This window comes from Chrysochloris asiatica, unplaced genomic scaffold, assembly GCF_000296735.1.
Source record: "Chrysochloris asiatica unplaced genomic scaffold, ChrAsi1.0 scaffold00010, whole genome shotgun sequence".
Classification (NCBI taxonomy): domain Eukaryota; kingdom Metazoa; phylum Chordata; class Mammalia; order Afrosoricida; family Chrysochloridae; genus Chrysochloris; species Chrysochloris asiatica.
The window spans coordinates 5619333-5644415 of record NW_006408528.1 but is presented as its reverse complement, the minus strand read 5'-3'; positions in this window follow the sequence as shown (position 1 = coordinate 5644415).

Sequence of the window (25083 nt, the reverse complement as noted above, 5' to 3'; positions counted from 1 at the left end):
AAACTTTTATCTTAAATTATTTCACACTTTGCCATCTTTATGTTGAAATATACATATTATTGTTGTTAAGTGCCATCGAGTTGGTTCCGACCCATAGCGACCCTGTATAGGGTTTAAAAGGAGCAGCTGGTGAGTTTGACCCACTGACCTTGAGGTTCAAATTCACTTTGCCAGCACATTTTGTCCAGCACATTAACCCTGAGTGCCACACCAGGACTTCAAAGTGCAAGGGAGCAGAATACCTCATGTTTCATTCATGGCCCCACGGCAGTTTCGAACTGCTGACCTTGAGAGTCGCAGCCCGACTTGCAACCACTAGGCTACCAGAAAATCTTCGAAATATACATAGGGCACTCAAAATGCCATAAAGTTAATGCAGCATTGGAGATTATAGATACAACCACAAGCCATACTCTTGAGATATATATCCCTTGATTTCAATGCTGCAGTTTCTAAATGAACCAAAACTTTATGGGCAGAGTGGAAATCGCAGTCATCTGTTTCATATGCCCTAACTTGGTAAAACAGAAATAGGTACAGAAAGCTGTATGGATACTAATTTCTGAGATGTCTGAAAACATCTGTGTTTCCTCCTGACTGACTTGTTATTCTTCATTTGTCTTTCTCTTTATGTTGTTAAGTGTCGTTGAGTCAGTTCAGATTCACAGGGATCCTGTATAGGGCTTCTAAAGAGCAGTTGGTGGGTTTGAACTGCCAACTTTGTGGTTGACAGTCCAGTGCTGATATTACACTGCCACACCAAAACTTCTATTAAAAAAATCAAAAATTGTTGCTGTTAAGTCAATTCAACTCGGGACAGCCTTGTATGTTCTGGAGTTGAATGAACAAATACATAGAATTTTCTTTGCTATAATAATTTCTGAAGCAGAACCAGGCCTCTGTAATACCAATGGTGGGATTGAACTACTTGGCCCAACAGAAGCCACTTGAGCGACTCACATCAGTAATTTTCAATTTTCAGTAGACATAGAGTATATTTTTAAAAATGTAAAGTGTGATACTTGTCAAATTAAAAACAAGACAAATATGAATACATCACAAATCCCTATAGGGGAAATTAAAAAAAAAAACAGGAAAAACTTGAAAGTATTAAAAAATATGTACTAAAACTTGAAATGACCTACACACATGGAAATCAATTTAGGGCTAACAACAAAAATCAAACTCAGCGTCTGCCTGTGTTTTACTGGATTGGGCACCCAATTTTGCACAATCAAATAAAGAAAACCTCTCTCTCAAAATAAAAAAATCAAACTCATTACTTTGAGTTAACTTGGACTCGGAGTGACCTTATAGGCCAGAATAGAACTGCCCCATAAGATTTCCGAGGCTGTAAATCTTTACAGAAACAATCTACCCCATTGTTCTCCCAAGGTGCAATTGGTGGATTTGAACCATCAACATTTTGGTTAGCAGATGACTGCTTTAATCACAGGGTCACCAAGGATTATTAAGCAAGAACTAGAGATGAAAAAAAAATCCAAAATAAGTAAATTCAGCAGCATACATAAAGAATAATCTACCGTGGCACTGTGGGCTAATGCATGAGACAGCAAAGTTGTTTGAACTGCAAGGTCGATGGTTCAAGCTTACCAGCTGCTCCTTGGAACCCCTATACAGGGTCACTATGGATCAGAATCAGCTCGACGGCACTTAACAACAACAACACAATAGATAGAATTGTTTAATGTCAATTACTACTGTATGAAATTATTTCCTCCAACCTTAATTTAATGACCCATTATTTATTGCATGCTTACTCTTTGTAAGGCACTATTTTAGGCATGAGAAATACTGGTGGCTTACAGCATCACAACACACAAGCCACCACAGAACTGTGATTCCAAAATATTCCTGGATGAAAAAATGAAACTAAATCTATGACACTTACAATCTAGTCGGATCAAATAATAAAATTGAATTAATAACTACTGGGAAAGGATTCAATAATGATATATATGTGCATCTCCACTCATCTGTCTGTCAGTTTTTTGTACTGTTGTGGCTTGTGTGATGCTGAAAACTATGCCACTGGTATTTTAAATACCAGCATGTTCATCCATAGTAGACAAGTTTTAGTGGAGCTTCCAGAATAAGACAGATGAGGAAGGAGAGGCAGAACACTGCTGAATGATTAACCACTGAAAAGCTTATGGGTAGCAGTGGAGCATTGTCAGATATAGTGCCAGATGATGAGCCCTTAACTCAGGTTGGAAGACTCTCAGAATACTGAAGAGGAAGAGACATATCTTCAAAGCAGAATTGGCCATAATGATACAGATAGAGCAAAGCTTTTGGGACCCTGATTTGTTGATGGCAATGTATGTTTAAGAGCCAATGGTACTGAAGGAAGAAATCCAAGGTACACTGAAGGCATTGACACAAATTTGGCTCCCGGCTTCACAGAATACAAGCTGAAATATTTCTAGAAAGTGATGCAGACTTGGAGGTGCTCACTGATCTATGCCAAGAAATTTGGAAGAGGTTAAAAGGGATCCTATTTGTGCCAATTTCAAGGCAAAGTTACTAAAGGGAGTGTTGAAACAATCCAAAATTATTACTAATATCACATGCAAGTAAAATTTTGCTGAAGCTAATTCAGAAAGAGTAGCAGCAGTGCATACACAAGGAATTGCCGGGCATGAAGGCAGATTGAGAAAAGGGAATGGAAAAAAAAAAAAAAAAAAGAATATTACTGCTGATATCAGATAGATCTTGGCTGACAGCAGAGAATATTAGAAAGTTGTTTACTTGTTCTTTATTGACTGTACAAAGGCATTTGTGGTTCATAACAAACTATGGGTACTGTTGCTAAAAATGGAATTCCAGAAAATGTAATCGAACTCATGAGGGACCATAGAACAAGAGGCAATCATTCAAACAAGAACAAGGAGATATTGAATGGCTTCAAAGTAGGAAAAGTGTTCATAAATGTCATATCCTCTCACTGTACTTATTGAATCTGTATGCTGAGAAAATAATCTGAAAATCTGAACTATATGAGGATGGTAATATCAGGATTAGAAGAAACACCATTAAACCCTATAATATGGAGTTGATGCAACCTTGCTTGCTGGAAGCAAAGAGGACTTGAAATACTGATGAAGATCAAAGCGTACAGTCTTTATTATGGACTGTGCCTCACTGTAAAGAAAGGAAGATACTTACAACTGAAACAATAAATAACATAATGATAAATGGAGAGAAGATTGAAATTGTCAAAGTTGTCAAAGTCTTCACTTTGTTTGGATTTACAATCAATGCTAATGGAATCCACAGTCAAGAAATCAAATGAAGTATTGTCTTTAGAAAATCTGCTGCAAAAGACCTCTTTTAAGTGTTAAAAAAATCAAAGATACCACTTTGAGAACTAACCTGACTCAAGCCATGGTAAAATTGCGTCATTTGAATGTGAAAATGGACACTGACTATAGAAGACTGGAGAAGAATTAATGCATTTGAATTATGGTGTCATTCAAGAATATTGAAAGTAGCAAGATCTAGAGAGATCAATCCCTAGAAAAGCACATCATACTTGATAAAGTGGAAGATTAGCAAAGAAGAAGATTCCCAACACGTTTCATTGGCACAGAGGCAGAAACAATGGATTCAAACATAAAACAATCGAGGGAATTACCTGGAAGCATCTCATTCTGTTGTGCATAGGGTCTGTGAGAGTCGAAACTGACTCTCACAGTCTAAACTAGCACCTAACAACAACAGAAGGAAACACTGCACAGTCTTATGCAATATGCATATATTCATGTGTGTATATATGAGAAGGCAGCAAAAATATAATGAAAAAATAGAAATAAAAGATAATTGAATCATTTCATAAGCTTTTTAAAGTGCACTCATACAATATTAGAATCATGATCATCATTATCATTAAAGGTTTCTTGGAATTCTGAAAACATAGTGAGAAATAAGAAATAAATCTGGAGAAAAAAAGGTAAAACATCAAAAAAGGGTATATAGAGTTAATTTTATGTACCAGCAATATTAAGGAACACTGGTAGTGTAGTGGTTACGAGTCGGGCTGCCAACCTCAAGGTCAGCAGTTCGAAACTACCAGCAGTTCCACCGGGGAAAGATGAGGCGTTCTGCTCCTGTAAAGATTTACAGCCTCAGAAACCCTGTACAGAGTCGCTATGAGTCAGAATCGACTCCACAGTACTTAACAACAACAACATGCCAGCAATATTACTGTCTAACCATAATCAATTCTAGAAATTACCTATGAATGGGTACATAATCAATGTTTGCAACTTAAACATGAACATTTAGAAAATATAATTGAAAAGAATATTTAGTATCCTTTGTTGTTGTTGTTGTTGTTGTTGTTAAGTGCCATCGAGTCGATTCCGATCCATAAAGACCCTATATAATGTTTCCAAGGAGCAGCTGGTGAGCTTGAACCAACCACCTACCTTGCAGTTCAAACGACTTTGCAGTCTGAAGCATTAGCCCAGAGTGCCACACCTGGACTCTGAAGAAGTAGTAGAATTCTTCATTGTTATAATCACTAGCTTTAGTGGCTGGTGCATAAATTTGAATAATAATGATAATAGTTAGTCTTTTTGTAGGCATATGTATATTATCCTATGACTGACAGCATTATACTTCAAGATGTTGATGTGTTCTTTTTAATGATGATTGCTAAGTCCTCTTCAATTTGTCATTCCAGCACAGTAAACCATATGACTGTCAGTTTCGAAATGGCCAATACCAGCCCATTTCAGTTCACTAATGCCTAGGATGTAGATCTGTATGCTTATGCTTGCCGTTGCATTTTTGACAACTTCCAATTTTCCTATATTCATAGTACATTACATACTCTGATTATTAATAACTATTTGCAGTTGTTTCTCCTTATTTTAAGTTTTACATCATCAACAAATGAGGTTTTCAAAGGCTCTACTCGATTCAACTTTACGTTAAGGAGGCAGATCTTCCCCAATCATGATTTGAGAAATATAATTACGGAAAACTTGTAAGACTGTCTTTAGCCTACAATTGATTGGATTAATTAAAAGGAGAATTATAATTTGTCCAGAGAAATAGGCTTCTTGTAAGTAGGGGGCCTTAGGTGGAATCCTGAGTCACACCCACAGCTATCTGAGGTGACATATTTATACTTGAAAAGACATGCAGACCAAATCAGAACAGCTAGAGGAACAGAAAATATTTCTTGAAAGACGAGCAGAATAAAAGTCATCAAGTGAAGAAATGGCAGCCCATCAGGGTAAACCCTTTTCTAAGACTGAAACTCAAAGAGAACACATGAGCAGCCTTGTATGCTCTCTGGTGACCAACTGGTCTACTTGTGAGTGGGTGTGTATGAAATGAAGCAATGAAGACATGGGCTGAGTTTATGAACATGTTCCATAGATAATCATTTACCTTGAGCCGAGAGAAGAGGAAGGGCTGCCCTGAAGTTTAGAGAGACATATGAACTCCTAAGCCTTTGGACACTGACCTAGCCATAGGACAATATAGCTGAAAGTAGCAGATCTGAAGTAGGGGGAGATGTGCAAGAACTCCCAAACTTGCAGATAGTGTACCCATCTGACCTAGCTTGGATGGCTAGCTAACCAGAACTTAACTAGATGGAGATAAAGATGTTTGATTCAGGGAGCAAGTGTAAATTGGTACAACTTGATGAACTGGAGCTTTGCTTATGGATGTAGTAGCTTAAAATTCCAAGTGAAAGGGAAGGATTTTTCATATCAAGGATCAAGCTTGCTTTATCAATACACTGAGTTGATAGGGATGAGCACTTATACACTGGGTTTCAAAAATGGGGGCTATATAGACATGAAGTGACTGGCTTACAATCAATCTTTCATGAGTGTGTTTAGTTTCAGAATGAGATGGGTAAAGTAGAATCCACACTGAACAGTGTTCCTTTGTTCCAGACGGTTCTGGTGAAATGGGATGGGGAATGAAAGGGATAGGGTTTTATGATTCAATTCGGATTAATTGTTATCAGGACTAATTGTGATTGTCACAACTGTAAATGTAGAAAATACGTAACTAAAAGGGTGGAGTAGTTAATCTTTCATTTCAGGAACAAAGGGCTCTAGAACCATCAAGAGGGAAGAATATGAGTGGAGTGTGGGATCCTAACCAGAAAAGTAGACAATGACATAGAGAGATAAAGTACCTGAGGACTCTAGGCCCATGGAATCAGAAAGGCTGTGTGCCTGTGGGCAGGAGGCTGGGTTGCAAAATGTGCCCTTTAGATATTTAAATAATATATATTTTCTGTAAGGAGCTCTGGTAGTGTAGTGGTTACAAATCGGGCTGCGAACCTTAGGGTCAGCAGTTTGAAACTACCAGCCACTCCATGGGAGAAAGATGAGGCTTTCTGCTCCCGTAAAGATTTACAGCCTCAGAAACCCTTTACAGGGTTGTTATGAGATGGAACCGACTCGATGGCACTTAACAAGAACATATTTTCTGTGCTATAGGTATACATCAATAAATAAAGGAAATAGAAGTTAATGCTGTTAACTAATGGTACAGGGAGGGGGTTGTAATCATTGCAATGAAACAACATATGATGTCTTAAATGAAAAACTGATGCTCTCCCCTGTAAGCTTTCACTCAATTTACAATACAAACTTGAAAAAAAAAAAAATGTGCAATTAAAATTTTTTTTTAATTTCATCTAAATAATGCCTAAAAATGAAATATGTCATTTCTTTTTTACTGACTTCCAATTTTCCTAAATTGTTACTTTGTACATTTCACATTCAACAGCTTGAATGAGCTCAGATAAAGATCCTGAGCTACAAAGGGGACCACAATCCAAACAATATTTTTACTTTAGTTTTATGAGACACTGGTCAAAGAACCTAGTTAACTATGTCTGGACCTCTGATCCATAGAAACCGAGATTTTGTGCTTATTTAAACTTCTAACTATGTAATTATTTGTTATGCAAAAATAAGAAATCAATTCACTTAGTAAACCATCACACTAATTAGATTTTCCTGTTATTTGCTGCCATAATCCCAGTCACTTTATTTTGTTCATCTCTGTAACAAGCATTCTACAAGGCAGTAGTAAGAACTCAAAAAATCACAGAATGAGACATAAGAAACCATTGAAAGATTTTAACAATTGAAATGAATTGTTATATATCTTGAACACTAATTATAGTTACAAGCAATTCATGCACATGACCTGTTCTCAGCAAGATTATTAACTCTATTTCTCACTACGGGAAGACACCCTACCAGCACTATATCCCTCATTAATTTGTCTAACACTTTTAGTATTTCTTTCTATATATTTATCTGATGATGCATTCTTTACTCTCTGCTCTTCTTTTACTTATCTGCTCTCATCATGCATTCTGTGTTTACTTGAAAACCGCTTACTCCTAAATTGTAACTTTAATTGACCCAACTCAGACTAGGATCAGTAAGCCTTTCTCTTCAGGTCTGATTCCCACAAATGTCTTCTCTGGTATTCAGAGGACACAAAAGCTCTCCCAGTGTTCCTAAAACTCCATAATGACTTATATTGAATCCTGCCTTGAGATTTTAACAGAATGAAATATCATCTGCTTGTTGCTTTCAGGTTTAGAATTGTCCTCTGAGTAACTGGAAGCATCAATCTTGGAGCCGTTCAGCAACTGTTGTTATTGTTAAGTGTTATCTAGTCATTTCTAACTCATAGCCACCCTGTATAGGGTTTCCAAGGAGCAGCTGGAGACCTTGAACCGCCAACATTGTATGGATACAAAAATGATAATAATAAAAGGTTAAATGTTTGAAGTTTGAATTCATGGATTTTAGTGTCATACATTCTGCTTCTAACACATTGTTAAGTGATTTTCATACACTGGATGCATATTCCCATTGTTTTCAGGGGAATGCATTTTTGGTTGCTTCTGAACAAACAAAATACAAAGTTAGAATGTTTTACATTATCATTGGTAAATATCAAGAATGGTTATCCCTATAAAACACTTGTTTTGTTTTTCCACTTTTGAGGTATTACGTACAGAGGAAAATATAATTTACTCCATTTAGCTTTTTTTTCATTGCTCTTTACTCTCTTCTTAACTAACCATATCCCTCATTTTGTGGTATTTCAAATATGACTACACAATTATTGCATAGCATATAATTCCTTGGGTAAGGGTTATGTTATTATTGTCCTCTAATTTCCTAGGAAGTGAAGGATGAACAAGGATTTGATCTGGTTCATTAGACTCCTTGCTAAGAATTTGCACTTGCATCCCAGATATACTGAATCAGAATTTTAATTTCTACAAAACTCCCAGGTGCTTCTTATAGATATCCAGGTGATGTATACATAAGAATCTCCTGGTGATATTGTTGAATTGAAAATTCTGATTCAGTATTTGTTGTTGTGAAGTGCCGTTGAGTCGGTTCTGACCATTAACAACCCTGTATAGTGACCCAGGAGCAGCCGGTGAGCATGAACCACCGACCTTGCAGTTCAAACGACTTTGCAGTCTGGCACATTAACCCACAACGCCACACCGGACTTCCTGACATAGCCACAACTTCCAACCAATTCATTCCAGTTCTGATTTCACCCTGATTCAGTATATCCGGGGTGAAAATGCGGAGTCACAGTAGACAGCAGAACTGGAATGAATTGGTTGGAAGTTGTGGCTAAGTGGCCCTTTCAAGCAAGCTGCTTGAAAATGCACACAAAGTAGCATACTTCATCAGTGAGTAGAGTCCTCAGAGAGCCATTGTGGTTACTGAACCTATATTATGGCTCATTCAATATAATCTAATTCTATAACAGTTGTGGAAACTGTTGCTGTGAGCCTTCCAGCCAGTTCTGACTCAGTCATCATGCATAGTGTTTCTGAGGTTGTAAATCTTTGCAGGAGCAGAAAGCCTGATATCCATCAGTTTCTGGATTTGAACTGATGGCTTGTGGTTAGCAGTCCAATATATAACCCACTATGCTAACAGGGAAGGAGCTCTGGTAGCGTAGTGGTTACGAATCGGGCTGTGAACCTTAAGGTCAGCGGTTTGAAACTACCAGCCGCTCCGCGGGAGAAAGAGGAGGCTTTCTACTCCCGTAATGATTTACATCCTCAGAAACCCTGTACAGGGTCGCTATGGGTCGGAACCGACTCGACAGCACTTAACAACAACAACAACAGGCTAACAGGGAGTGGTGGGAACTAGAAATCACAAAATGAAAACTCTTCCCACTTTCAAATGAGTCTCTTCCTCTCATTCTCTCCGCCATTCATCGTGTTCTTCTTCCTCTCTCTTACTCACCAAAGTAGATTTAACTAGAGAGACTGCAAGATAAATGTACAAATATTGAGGTGTTTGTAAATGTATGCCCATTGGGGTTTCTGGGTTTTGTTTTTTTTCTAGGAAGGGGTATGGTGTGTTAGTAAAATTAATAAAGTTTGCTGTGATGAAAAAGTACCCTGAATTGTTAGGGTTACGCTTGGCAAGGCACAGGATATATATGCAAATGGTGTAAAAAGTTAGAATTGTACTTACTGTGATTGTTACAATCCACCATTGATCTATATGTTTGTCTTACTCTGGTGGCTACTGTATTCCTATGATGCTAGAAACTATTCTACCTGTATATTAAATACCTGCAGAGTCAGCCACGGTGGACAGGTTTTAGAAGAGCCTTCTAGAATAAGACAGACTAAGGAGGAGAGGTGAGTCACTTCTGAAGGGATAGCCACTAAAAACCTTATGAAAAGCAATGCAATCGTGTCAGATACAGTGCTGAATGATAGATAGCCCTCAGTTTGGAAGACAATCAAAATAAGAGTGAGGAAGAGTTTTCTCCTCAAACTAAAGTTGGCCTTAATGATGTGAATGAAGCAGTGTTTTCCAGGTCTTCATTTGCTGATGTGGCACAACTCAAAATGGGAAGAAACAGTTGTAAAACACCCATTAATAATTGGAATGTAGAATGTGCACAATATAAATTTAGGAAAATTGGAATCCATCGACAGTGGAACGGGACTCATAAATACTAAGATCCTTGGCATTAGTGAGCTTAAATGGACTGGCATTGGACATTGTAAATCAGACAATCATATGATTTACTATGCTGGGAACAACAAATTCAAGAGGAAGGGTGTCACTTTCATTGTAAAAATGAACATTTCAATATGTACCTTTTTTTTATAGTACAGTGCTATCTGTGATAGTATAATATCCATACACCTACAGAGAAGACCAGTTAATATTACTATTATTCAATTTGACACATAAACCACTAAATCCAGTGATGATGAAATTGAATAATGGTGTGGGAATGTAGGATAAGCACAGAAATGCAAGGTCAGTTTGGATCACAAGGTCAGTATTTCAAACTCACCAGTCACTCCTCAGAGACCCTATATACAGGGTTGCTACAAGTTGGAACCAACTTGATGACACTTAACAACAACACTTAACAAACAACTTTTTCAGTCTGAAATTGGTTAAATATACAATCAAGATGCACTGGAAATACTGGTGATTTAAATGCCAAATTTAAAAGCAAAGAGAAATGATAAGCACTTGGAAAATATAGCCTTGATCATACAGATAATACTGAAGATAGCATGATAGAATTTTGCAAAGGCAATGACTTAATCATTTCAAATACCATTTTTAACATGGACCTCGTCTGATGAAATACACAGGACTCAAAATAACCCCGTCTTTAGGAAGAGACAATGGAGAAACTGAATGTCATCAGTCAAAAGAAGGTCAGGGCCATCTGTGCATAGACTATCAGTTGCTCATATGCAAATTCAGGCTGTAGCTGAAGAAAATTAAAATAAGTCCATGAGCACCAAATACAATCTTGAAAACATGCCACCTGAATTAAAAGACCATATCAAAAATGGATTTGATGCATTACACAGTAATGGCCGAAAACCAGAAGAGTGTGGGATGCCATCAGGAGCATCACACATGAAGAAGGCAAAAAGTCATAGATAGAAAAGAAAGAAAATACCAAAATGGCTGTCAGAAGAGATGCTGAAATTTGCTCTTGAGTGTAGTGGAACCAAATCAACTGGAAGAAATGGAGAAACAAAATTGCTGAACTTTACTTTTCAAAGGGCAGCTCAAGAACCAAAATAAAGTATAATGAAATGTGCGAATACCTGAAATTAGAAAGCCAAAGGAAAAAATATTTCTCAAGCTGAAAAAAACTGAAGAAAAAAATCAAGCCTCGAGTTGTAATATTGAAGGATGCTACAGGCAAACTATTGAAGGATTTTACAGGTAAAATATTGAATGATGCAGAAAGTATCAAAAGAAGTGAGAAGTAATAAAAAATATCACCAAAAAGGTATTAAATATGCCCACCATTTCAAGAGATAGCATTAGATGAACTGATGGTATTGAAGGAAGAAGTCTAAGCTACACTGAAAGCAATTGCAAAAAACTAGGCTTCAGGAACTGATGAAATGAAAGCTGTGATGTTTTACAAACTAATACAGCTCCTGGGTTCTCAGTCATCTATGCCAAGCAATTAGAAGAGACTCATAGTTTTATACATACCAAAGAAAGTGAGACAGTGGAATGTGAAAATTATAGAACAATATCATTCATATCAAATCCAATTGAAATTTTGTTGAACAGAATTCAAAAACAGTTGCTGTAATACTTTGATATGGTGCTCTCAAAAATTCCAGCTGGACTGAAAAGAGAATATGAAACTAGGGATATTATTGCTGACAGCAGATGGATTTTGTCCTAAAGCAGAGAATACCAGAACTATGTTGGTTGTTGTTGTTAAGTGCCGTCAAGTCGGTGCCGACGCATAGCGACGCTATATAGGGTTTCTGAGGAGCAACTGCTTTACTTGTGCATTATTTACTCTGCAAATACTTTAAACGGTGGGCATCATAACAAACTATGGATTGCATTTTGAAGAATGAGTATTCCAAAGCACATAATTGTGCTCATGAGGAACCTGTATATAGACCAAGAGTCAGTTAATCAAAACAGAACCAGGAACTACTGAATGGTTTAAGATCAGGAAAGATGTATGACAGGGTTGTATCCTTTCACCAGACCTATTCAGTGTGCAAGCCAAGCAAATAATCTGAGAAATTGGGTTATTTGAGAAAGAACCTGACATGAGAATTGGAGGAAGACTCATTAACAACTTGCAATATGCAGATGACACCATCATGCTTGCTGAAAGTGAAGAAGACTTGAAATACTTACCAAAGAAGATCAAAGACTACAGCCTTCATTGTGGATTACATTTCAATGTAATGAAAAAGAAAATATGTACAACTGTTGACCAATAAATAACTTCATTATAAACAGATAGAAGATTGAAATTGTCATAGACTTCATTTTGTTAGGACTCATAATCTATGCTTATGGAAGCAGCAATCAAGAAATCAAAAGAACTATGGCATTAGGCAAATCTGCTGCAAAAGAACTCTTTAAAGTGTTAAAGAACAAAGACACAAAGACATCACTTTGAGAATTAAGTCGGATCAAGACTCATGGCATTTAAAACTATCTCATGTGTATTTGAAAGTTGGATAATGCCGCAGAAGTATCAATGCTTTTGAAATATGATGTTGGTGAAGAATATTGAAAGTATTATGGACTGCGGGAAAAACAAACAAGTCTCTCTTGGACAAAGATTCTCCTTAGAAGTAAGGATGGAAAGATTTCATCTCTTGTACTTTGGACATGTTGACAGGAGGAACAAGTACTTGGAGGACATAATGTTTGGTAAAGTGGAAGATCAACCAAAAAGAGGAAGACCTCCAACAAGATTGACACAGTGGCAACAATGGGCTCAAACACCAATTATGAAGATGGTGCAGGACCTGGAGGTGTTTTATTATGTTGTCCACAGGATGGTTGTCCATAGGAATCAACTTGATGTAACCTAACAACAGCAATTGTTACATTACAAGGAAACAATTTCATAAGAATTTATGTGAAAATATATTCTTATATTTTATCTCATATACATGAGATGAAGTATTGCTCGATGCTCCTTACTGGCAGTCCAAACTCACTGGTTGCTCTCATAAATCCTGTGGAGTGAAGTGACTGACTCAAAGGTCAGATGACTAGCCTGAAGCAATATCCAGAACCAGTAAAAACAAGTCAGTTTTTCCATAGTGCTTACATGTATTGAAAATAGGTCACGCCTTCTTGAAAACTTCCTTTCAATTTTCCTAGCAGATGTAACCAGGGAAGTGATTTCATTATATTAGATCTTATCTTGGGGGATTACTATGCTTTAGTTGTTAAACCACTGAGAATCCTGGCCCAGCCAAATTGATGCAAAACCTTAACAATCACTTGTGAAACATTTACATATGGAAATATAAAAACAATACAGACGATAACTGGTGTATCACAATGAAGAGTAAGCACATGAAGTACAACAAAGATCTCTTCACAAACTTAAATTCTTTCTATTTAAAATAATGGATAGCTAATACTTAAAATCCCCATACTCCTGGAGTGGCATTGTAGGATCAGCACTGGACTGTGAACCACAAAGTTGGCAGTTCAAACCCATCAGCTCCTCATTGGAAGCCCTATACAGGGTTGTAATGAGTCAGAACCAAATCGACAGCACGTAGGAGAAACAAACAAATGTATTTTCAATGATTGAAAAATAAACAAGGTGTGTAAATACAAATGAGATTAATTAAAGAACTGATTTCACAGATTCAGAAGAAAAGAGCTAATCTCCCAAGATTGAAAATATTTTCTCTTTCACAGCAATTGGAGTCAAAGCTAATAAAAACAATTTGATTTGCTTTAAAGATCAGCTAGCTAATTTATAAGCACAGCAGAACTCTGCATCTGCATTTTGAATCAGCCCCAAGAAACCAGGATCAAAATAAGTTGGGTGAATGCCATAGAGGTTTTCATGTGCTACATGACCAAGGGGGATACACTGGACAGGTGAGTATAAACGTTACTTGTGTAAACACATGCTATTAATTATTGTGCAGTTGAAACTTTACAATATTTTATGTTGAAAACAACTTTAATCCTTGGATTTGTGATAAGAGATAGGTAAAATTGTCAGAATTCCTAGTCTATTTTGTCCAGAGAATGCTGGTTAAAGTCTGACGACTATGTTTTGATTTTCTACTATACTTCTACAAATTAACACAAAACTGAAATAACATTTAAGTTAAATAACTTATTTGTAATACATTGTTCAGAGCAAGGTAAAGAAAATTCTTGGTATTCAAATACAAAGTCTATTTTAAAAAGTAAAAGAAAAAACCAACTAATAATCCACCCATCACCAAGTATTACAGTTCTCAAAGTGCTACCTGGCCTGCCCTATTGGACAAACTGTCTGACTTTATTTCCATGTGGCGAAAGCCTCCAACCCTATATCACCTATGTGCAGTGCCTTCTCTGTCTTCTGTTGACCCTAGCTCACCAAACATGTATATTTATATGAAAGTTCTGGAGGGAAAGGAAACTTCTGCTGACTTGACTTCAAATCAGTCTTAAAAACAAAATAAAATCCTTATCTGAGACATATTTTGGTGAATGGAAAAAGCTTAAAGCTAAGGCTTGCCAGTGTGGGTTTAGACTCCTGCTGTGGCTCTGTAGGATCAGCACTGGACTGTGAACCACAAGGTCGCAATTCCAACCCACTAGCTGCTTCTCAGAAATACTATATAGGGTCACTATGGTCGAAACCAACTCAACAACACTTTAACAACAACAGAGAGATGACAGATAATCAGGGTGTGTAGTTTCCATCTGTTTCAACCGGAGCAACTTTGGAATGGCTAAAAATTAAATTGTTCAAAGATTATTGTGGAGTCCTATATGGTGCTATGAGATAAAGCACTAGTTCTCAAGGCTGGTTTGAACCACAGGGTCGGCAGCTCAAACTCACCAGCAGCTCCTTAGAAACCCTTCATAGGGTAGTTATAAGTCAGAACCAACTTGACTGTACTTAACAACAACAGCAATACAATTGAAGGATATTGGAGTGTGGTGGTTTTAGAGGATAAGCACTGGGCTGTAAGCCACAAAGTCAAGGTTTCGAGCATACCAGCCATGAGAAAGATGAGGCTTTCTGCTCCTTTAAGTTTTTCCCACAAAGATCTGCAGCCTAGGAAACCCTATAGGGTCACTCTGAGTCAGAACCAACATTAAGAAAGTAGAGGCCTTACGTGGGAGTGATGCAGAAGGAACACTTTGTTTGTTGTTTTTTCTAATTTAACCCTGAAGTCACTCCCTGACCTTGCTGTTCAAAAGGACCTTGTGGTCTACTGCTTCTGCTACAAGTCATAACAGGTGCCTTCCAATTCTTAGTGACCTTATATAGGATTTCCAAGGCTGTAAATCTTTGAGGAAACAGAAAGCTTCATCCTTCTTCCACAAAGATGCTGGTGGGCTTCAACTGTTGACCTTTTAGTTGACAGTCCAGTGCTTATCCTACAGAGCCACAGAACTATATTGTTGTTGTTGCTAAATGCCTGTAGAGTCGATTCTGACTCATAGAATCATGATACAGAGTTTCCGGGGAGGGCTGGTGGGCTTGAACCTCCAACCTTGTGATTAGCAGTCCAGTGCTTAATTACAGTGCCATACTTGGACTTCATCGTTAATTCAAATGTTTCTCCTTCAATGAGCTGGCTAGATTTCAAACATTTTGTAGTTTTGTATACCGTTTCCCTCATCTTTCAAATTGCCATTGATAATTCTATAAAATATGAAGTTACAGTTAATTTAAACCCGTACTGACAATATCAATATGATTAATTCAAAGATTACTTATATGGCAGACATGCTAACCTGTGAATGAAAAAATATGTATCAAATGACGTTCATAGCTTCGTGAAGCATTAATATTAGAATTAACATCATTCTAAACCATCTACTTTACAAATGAAGCAACATGAATCTACGAAGGTCTAGAAAAGTATATGACTTTTCAAAGGACAAACAGCCAGTGAACAACTGAATGTGGCTAAAGTTAAGGTTTAATAATGTTGAAAGTAGTTTTTAAAAATCATTTCTATTAAAATCTCTCAGTTTCTTTTTTCTCCCTCTTATTTAACTTTTACCAACAAAGCAATATATAGGGTTACACTAGTTGGTTAAGTAAGTAATAAGGAAGAATAATTTGCATTATATAGTCACCAATCCACTGTGACCACTGACAGTATTATGACATATTCCTGTCTATGTGTACAAAATTTTGTTTGATAATAAATACAGTTTTAGATTTTGCTTGTTTTAACTATATGAATTTATAACATATCAGAAGCAAGTTTCTGTTGTGGTTGTTTTACATACAATTTAGAATATGATATGGTGCTGTAGGATCAGCACTGGACTTCAAACCACAAGGTCAGCAGTTCAAACCCACCAGCTGCTCCTCAGAAACCCCTACAGGGTCGCTATGAGTCAGAATTAACTCAACGGCACTTAACAGCATTCCCATTTGGTAACTGTTTAACTCTACTTTGGCTGTATAGGATTTCTTCAAGTACACATGCTATCAAGTTGTGTCCAATTTTGGAGATTTAGAGCTTAGTGCTTCAATTGACAATCATCAAAAAGTTATCTTCAAAATCCAGCATGTCTTATTGCATAGCTGTGTTTCCTTTTACAAAGAAAAAAAGTCATTTACTAGAGAACCCTAACCATAGATGTCAGGCGATATAATTCAAAGGTGTACAAAAGCAACAACAACAACAACAACAACAACAAAACCAGTCAACCAAGAAAACAAATCATAGTTATTGAAGGGTGTTTCAGAGGTAGTCTAATTTTGATGCACATTAATAAATGATCTCTAGCTCTTTCTTTTGGGTTCTGATACGGTGCTATAGGATAAGCAGTTGACCTCAAGATCAGTTTGAACAGAAAGGTTGGAGGTTCAAACTCACCAGCAACTCCTTGGAAACCTTATACAGGGTCATTATGAGTCAGAACTGACTGGACAGCACTTAACAATAACAACAGCTCTTTATTTAGAACTCCTGGTGTATTGCTATAGGATAAGCACTGGACTGTGAACCACAAGTTTGGCAGTTTAAACCCACCAACTCCTCCTCAGAAAACCTATATAGGGTGATTTAGTTGGAACTGAATCGATGGCACTTAACAACAACAATAGTTCTTTCTTTCATTATATATTTCTCTTTGCTTTCTACATAACCCATTGAAATTCAGATATTAACTACAAACAACCTATTTGCATTATGATTTTCTTGTTATACCAATTTTACGGTTTTCAGTAATGCCTAGCAACATTTTCTCATAAACATCTATATAGTTTAGGGATGAAAGGGCATCCTATTTACCAACTTAATCTTGGAGGACAAGAGTTTTTTGATCTAGCTATAATTCCATGTCTAGTTCCTGTGGTTCCTTACCTGCACTAGGCTTTGTGGTAGCAGACGCAATAGTAGTAGCAGCATCCATAGGAGTAGAGATAGTGGTAGTGACCGTGGCAGTAGCAAAGCAGCTAATCTTGTTGAGCTTCTTTTGTTCTCCAGGCACAGTTATCAAATCTTAACCAGAGTTTACCTCATTTAACTTTTATATCACACCCACTAGATAAGAACACACTTTTTTTCACCTCATTATAGAGATGACAAATAGAGAGTTAGAAACTACATAGCTAATAAAAAGTTCATCTAGTACTCTAACTCCACAGCATGCGATAATATTTAATAAAAATATTTATTAAAATAAAAATATGTAAATTATAAAATATAAAAATGTTTAGTGATATCATGGTATACTATTTAATATTTGATATTTAAAATAATAAAAAGGAGTCATTGACATGGATTAATGGCTTTTCATAAAAAGGAGTGCCTTCAATTACCTATTACATTAAACATAATTTGACATGAAATAATATATGATCATGATCAATTTTTACATATAATGTAGGCATCCCATGATTTAAATATTTTACTTCATAAAATCCAGGTTTCAGACATAATCATACTTACAGAGAGCATTCTCCTTAAGAAGGATGGTATAGTGGGTTATGCATTGGGCTGCTAACCATAAGATCAACAGTTTGAATCCACCAGCTGCTCTGCAAAAGAAAGCGAAAGCTTTCTGCTCAGTCTCAGAAACTCAGTAAGGTCACTATGAATTGGAATAAGCTCGATAGGAGTGGGCTAGGATTTGGTTTGAAAAAGTGCATATCACTGACCACAATAAATGTATATAGATCATTATTTAATAATGAATCATTGCTAGGAAATGTTGCCTGCCATCCTAGAAATATTGAAGAGTTAATTCTTGGTTATTGTCCAGTAGCAAGTTCTAAGAACTGCACTCTGAAATCCTGATACAACCTCTTTCTATCGTTTTATTGGTAGAAGTTGATTTTAGATCAAGTTGTTGTTAAGTGCCGTCGAGTCAGTTCCGACCCATAGCGACCCTGTACAGGGTTTCCGAGGGTGTAAATCCTTACGGGAGTAGAAAGCCTCATCTTTCTCCCGCGGAGCAGCTGGTAGTTTCGAACCGCTGACCTTAAGGTTCGCAGCCCGATTCGTAACCACTACGCTACCAGAGCTCCTAGCAAACCAAAAATACCTCATTCATTTTTCTACTTCTCATTCTGAAGTGTTTGCTGCCCCCTAAAGTATAGTGGTTATAAATTGGGCTGCTAACCTCAAGGTTGGCAGCTCGAAACTGCCAGCTATTCCGTGGGAGAAAGATGAAGCTTCCTGATCCTGTAGAGATTTGCAGCCTATGAAACGCTGTGCAGGGTGACTATGAGTTGGAACCAACGCCACAGTACTTAACAACAACAAAATACTGAGTCCTTGTAAGGTTTTTCAGAGGTTTATGTGACTATCAGAGAAGGGTCTTAATTCTAGTCTTATCTTGCCTTTATGTCTCCCAGATGCTGTGGCCCCGTTTATCTTCTTTCTCACTGGAGTTGTACAGCCAGTAACTGTCACACCCACCATAAGCTAGTCATTGTTGTTTTAAGTGTTGGAATTCAGTTTCAATTTAGCAACAAAGTCAATTTTACACTCACTGTCCCTTAGCAGAAAGAGGAAAAAGGATTATAGTCAAGAATTCACCAAACCAGATGCATGTCATTTTCCTTCCAAAGTCATAAAATATGAGATGCCCTTTCCAAACCCCTATGTCCATGATTAGATATAGAGATTAATAAAGAATGACATTGAAATTTTGCAAAGAATCTGTAATTATAGGTGAACAAATGAGCAAGGGAAAAAATACAAAGGGGCCAACTGACTATGAAGCCAGTCAGATATTTCTTAAAATTACACAGAAATGTTTCCTATTTCATTCTCCAAAGCTAATAAAGTTTTTTGTTTTTTTTTGTGTGTGTTTTTTTTTTAATGCTCTGCTGGAGAGAAATCAAATGACAGTTCATAAGCAGGTTTCTAGTCTACTATTTGCTTTCTGACACCCACACACATTCCACTCTGATCATGTTTTTATATGTTTTATCAGGACAAGCTGTTATTAAATGTGAAAAGGCTGAAATGCAAAAATAATAGCTATTTATTATCACAATTCTTTGAGTGAATAAAGGCAGCTGGGTCCTCAATTTGTCCCTGACATGCTACAGATGAAGGTGCATGAGAACAGCACACACACAAAAAGTTATTTCTAATTGTTCTGTAATGTTTTGCTTATAACTTTCTTTACTTTATAGTCATAGTGGGATTACTATCAGAACTGTTCATCCTAAGAATCTTATCAATGTTACACTTATAAATAAATACCTAAAACTTGTTTCCACTGTTTCCTAATTGAATTTGCCATTCAGGAGGATTTCTATGTTCAGTATTAGGAAAGTTGGATTAGAAAACAAAAAGTTAGTAATGTACAAAGAAGATTGTGAAAAATGGTGACTACAATATTTTAAGGAGAAAAAGTGTTCCATTCTCTTGTTCTTGGAGCTTTTGGGTGATACGCATGGTTAAGCAATGGGAAACTCTCCATGAACCTCTCCATAGGCACCTCCAAAGAAATGTCTACTTTAAAATTTCATAATTCTATGGAGCACAGTTGTACTCTGTTACACAGGGTATTGACTTGACAGCATCTGGTTTATTTTGGAACTGACACCTTTACTTTCCACCAGTGCTTGACAATAATTTTATGGCACCTTTGTTAGGGAAGCCAGTATTCTACTCCTATATCCTGATGGCTACTAGTACTGTCTAACGAGCTCTGGTAGCATAGTGTATTATGGGTTGGACTGTTAACCACAAGGTGAACAGTTCAAATCTACCAGCCACTCTGGGAGAAAGATGAGACGTTTTCTGCCATAATGATTTACAGCCTCAGAAATCCTGTACAGGCTTAATATGAACTGGAACAAATTCCATAGCACACAACCACCACCAGCACCATTAGTTCTGTCTATAAGCCAAAAAAGGTATACCCGCTCCTCACTTAGTTGTCTATCGCTTGTCATACAGTGATAAATTGTGTGTTGCTATGATGCTATAAGCTATGTGACTGGTATTTAAAATCCCAGCTGGGTCACCCATGGTGGACAGGTTTCAGGGGAGCTTCCAGGCTAAGACAAGTTAGGAAGAAAGAGAGGCAGACCACTTCTGAAGAGTGGCCACTGAAAAACTTATGAATAGCAGTAATTGTCTGATTCAGTGTCAGAAAATTAGTTCCTCAAGTTTGAAGTCACTCAAAACACTTGTTGTTAGGAGTCATCAAGTCCATTCTGACTGTGAGCAAACAGCAGAGCAAAACTCTGCCTGGTCCTACACCATCCTCACCATCACTAACTTGAGTCCTTTTCCGCTGCCATGCTGCCGGTCCATCTTGTTGGGGTGTTCCTCTTTTTCTCTGACCCTTCACTTTACCAAGTATGACGACCTTCTCCAGGGAATGGTCCCTCCTGATAATATGTCTGAAGTATGAGTGACAAAGTCACTCCATCTTGGCTTCTAAGGAGCAGTCTGAGTATACTTCTTCCAACACAGGTTAGTCAGCCAATCTGTGGTACTTTTAATATTTCTACTCCAATACCGTAATGTAAATGCATCAATTCTTCTACAGCCTTCCTTAGACATTTACCTACTGTCACATGCATATGAGACTACTGAAAATACCGTGGCTTGAGTCAGGTACACCTTAGTCCTCAAACTGACATCTTTGCTCTTCAACACTTTAAAGACGTATTTATTGTGCAGCAGATTTGCATAGTGAGATACGTTGCTTGATTTCTGGACTGCTGCTTCCATGAATGCTGATAGTGGATCCAAGCAAAATGAAGCCTTTGACAACTTCTATCTTTTTTCCATTTATCATGGCATTATTTATTGGTTCAGTTGTGAGAATGTTTGCTTTCATTACAACACTGAGGTGCAATCCATACTGAAGGCTGCAGTCTTTGATCTTCATCAGTAAATATTTTAAGTCCTCTTCAATTTCAACAAGCAAAGTTAAATAGTCTGCATAATGCCGGTTGTTAATAAGTCTCCCTCAAATTCTGACGCAATGTTATTCTTCATATAATAAAACTTCTCATATTATTTTCTCAGCATACAGATTGCATAAGTGTGGGGAAAGAATACAGTCTTGGTGGTGGTGGTATGCCATGAGATCGGTTCTGATGCTGTAAGTCTTTAGGGAGCAGAAAGCCTCATCTTTCTTCCACAGAATGACTGGTAGTTTTGAATTGCTGACCTTGAGGTCAGCAGATGGACTCATAACCATTACACTACCAGAGCTCCTTACAACACTGCTGCACACCTAAATATAAATTCATTGATTCAATTCTAGGAATTTCGAGTATCTTTAGTATTTGTTAGAATTTTAAAGAGAAAATGTATGCAGTGGGGATAAAACTTGAAAACTTGCTGGGAGGAAAGGACTAATGATGGATATCAAGTCCAGGATTGTGGAGTGGTATAACATGTCATGAAATCAAATGATGTATTACATTGGGCAAATTATAAGGTTTTCAGTGGCTAAAATTCAGAAATAGTTTGTTTCTCTTCCTTCTTAGTCTGTCTTGGTATGGAAGTACAGATAAAACCTGTCTAGCAGGGTGACCCTACCATTTAAAATACCAGTGGCATAGCTTGATATAGAGCAGGAAAATGAAATGAATAGAAACAAATATGAAAAAGATAAGCATGATGGCAATTTCCTTTTACCCAATAATAAATTGCTGTGGCCTCCTTGACGTTAAGAAATCTAGATATTTCCCATATATAAACATCTCTCTAAATTCAGAAAAGAAGACAAAACTGAAATATTTCAGCAAAGTGATGCAGATTTGGAAGCACCTCACTTATTTATGAAAAGGGATTTTGGTAGACAGCTACCTAGCCAACTGATAAAAAAGAGATCCCTATTTGAGACCATTCCAAAGAGAGGTGATAAATGCAATGCGGAAATTATTGAACCATATCATTAATATCACATGCAAGTAAAATTTTGTTGAAGATAATTCAAAAACTGTTGCAATAGTACATTAACAGGAAACTGCCATAAATTCAAGCCAAATTCAGAAGAGGACATGGAATGAGGGATTTCATTGTTGACATCAGATGGATCCTGGTTGAAAGTAGAGAATGCCAGAAAGATATTTATTAGTGCTTTATTGACTATGCAAAAGCTTTTGATTGCATGGATCATGATAAACTATGGATAACATTGCAAAAAACAGGTATTACAGAGCACTCAATTGTGCTCATGAGGAACCTGTATGTAGACCAACAGACAGTTGTTAGAAAAAGGCTTAAATCAGGGAAGGTGTGTGCCTTGGGTGTATTCTTTCAAAATAAGTATCCAATCTGTATGTTGATCAAATAATCTGAGAAATTGGATTATAGGAAGAAGAATGTGGAGTCAGGATTGGAGGAAGATTCATTAACAAACTGATATGGAAACCACATAACATTTGCTTACTAGAAGCAAAGAGGACTTAAGATACTTACTGATGAAAATCAAAGACTACGGCCTTCAATAAAGATTATATCTAAATATAAAGAAAATAGAAATTCCAACAACTGGATGAATAAATGACATCATAATAAAAAAGAAAGATTGCAGTTTTCAAAGGTTTCATTTTGTTTGGGTCCACAACCAACAGACAAGGAAGCAGCAGTGAAGAAATCACACAACCCATTGCATTAGGCAAATCTGCGTCTAAAGACATTGTTGACGTTTTCAAGAGCAACGATATCAGTTTGAGGACTAAAGTGCAACTGAGCAAACCATGGCATTTTTAGTCACTTCATATGCATATAAAAATTGGACAATGAGTAAGGAAGACTGGAACATAATTGGTACATTTGAATTATGGTGTTGATGAAGAAGATTGAAAGTACCATGGACTACTAGAAGAATGAACAGATCTGTGTTGGAGGAAGTACAGTTATAATGTTCCTTAGAAGTTAGAATGACGAGACTTCGGACATATTATCATGAGGCACCAGTTCCTCAAGTAGGACATCCTGAAAGGGTCAACAAGTAAGAGGAAGACTTACCAAAGATGGATTGACACAATTGTGGCATCAATGGGCTCAAGCATAACAGTAATTGTGAAGATGGCGCAGGACTAGTCAATATTTTGTTTTCTTGTGAGTTCTAACTTACTCAAGGTACATAACAATATTAACAAAATCAGAAATAGATTGCAAGAGATATTGAAGTAATTGGTACTACTTTTTTTTTTTTTTTTTTTTAGCATTTCCTCTCAGTGTTTCCTGTTTCCCTTCCTCCTTCTTTCTTGACCCTTCTGAACATTGCCTTTGGATGGTGCCCTTTTATTTCAATGGAAGCTCTGGTGGTGTTGTAACTGTTAGGTCAGCATTTTAAACTCTCCAACCCCTCCATGGCAGAAAGATGAGATAGTCTGCCCCCATAGAGATTTGCAGCCTAAGAAACCTTATTCAGGGTCATTATGTGTTAGAATCAAATCCATGACAGTGGGTTTGGTTTGGTTTTGGTTTTGATTTCAACTGGTTGATTTGAAATGGCAGAGGTGGTATCATGATCAGGCAGAGCAGTTGCTGGCCCTAGGCCCGTAGACTTTGTCCCTTTGGGCAGGAGCCTGGCTTCCAGAATATGCCCTTTGGACATTTAACTGAATATATATATATATTTTGTTTTGTATGTGTGCATCAAATATTTTTGCTTTGTTCATTTGTGAAAGACATAAATTGGGAACCATAAGGAAGAAGTAGGATGACTGTTGTTGCAGGAAGGGAATTGTAATCACTGAGATGAAACAATGTGTGTGATTTGTTGAGTGTAAAACTAATGATCTTGTCTGTAAACTTCACTGAATAAACAATAAAAGTTTAAATAAGCAACAAATGAATAAACATTTTAACTGGATAAACTCTGGCAATAAGTTGAAAAATGTAATACTAGCAGCAAGTTTTGAACATATTTTAGGAATATAGTAATTTTTATTTTCCCTTAACCATTCAGAAAATTCAGATATAACCATGATAATAATGGTGACTCTCAGATAATAAAATAAGCTTTTCTATTACATATAGAATTTACAGGACTAGGCACTGTGTTGTTTTGTTGTGTTAAGGTTGCTATGAGTTGGCACCTAACAACAGCAACAACATAGATTTGACAATCCTTTAACTCATCTGTCTTGAAATAAGTAGGTTTACAATAGGCAATAAATAGATAGGATGAGTAGTAAATAAAAAGGGTAAGTGTAAACCACTACAATTTAATTCAAACTAAGTACTACTTGGGAGTCTTAGTGTAGTGCTATAGGATAAGCAGTGGACTGATAACCACAAAGTCAGCTGTTCAAACTCACCAGCCACTCCTTGAAAACCCTATATATGGTGGCTATATGAGGAGTTGGAACTCCTCAGCACTTAGCAACAACAACAAACACTACTTGTGACCGTGTATCCCCATTTTATTTATCAGAAGCAATTTATATTCCTCAATTCTTCAGCTACATTTTTATAGAAAGCTTACTTCTAATCTAAAAGTTTATATCTATGATACATTTCCATTAAAGGGATGCATAAATTTCCCCTTAAATCCTTGTATATTACAATAGACCAAGTAACTACAAAGGACATTTTCA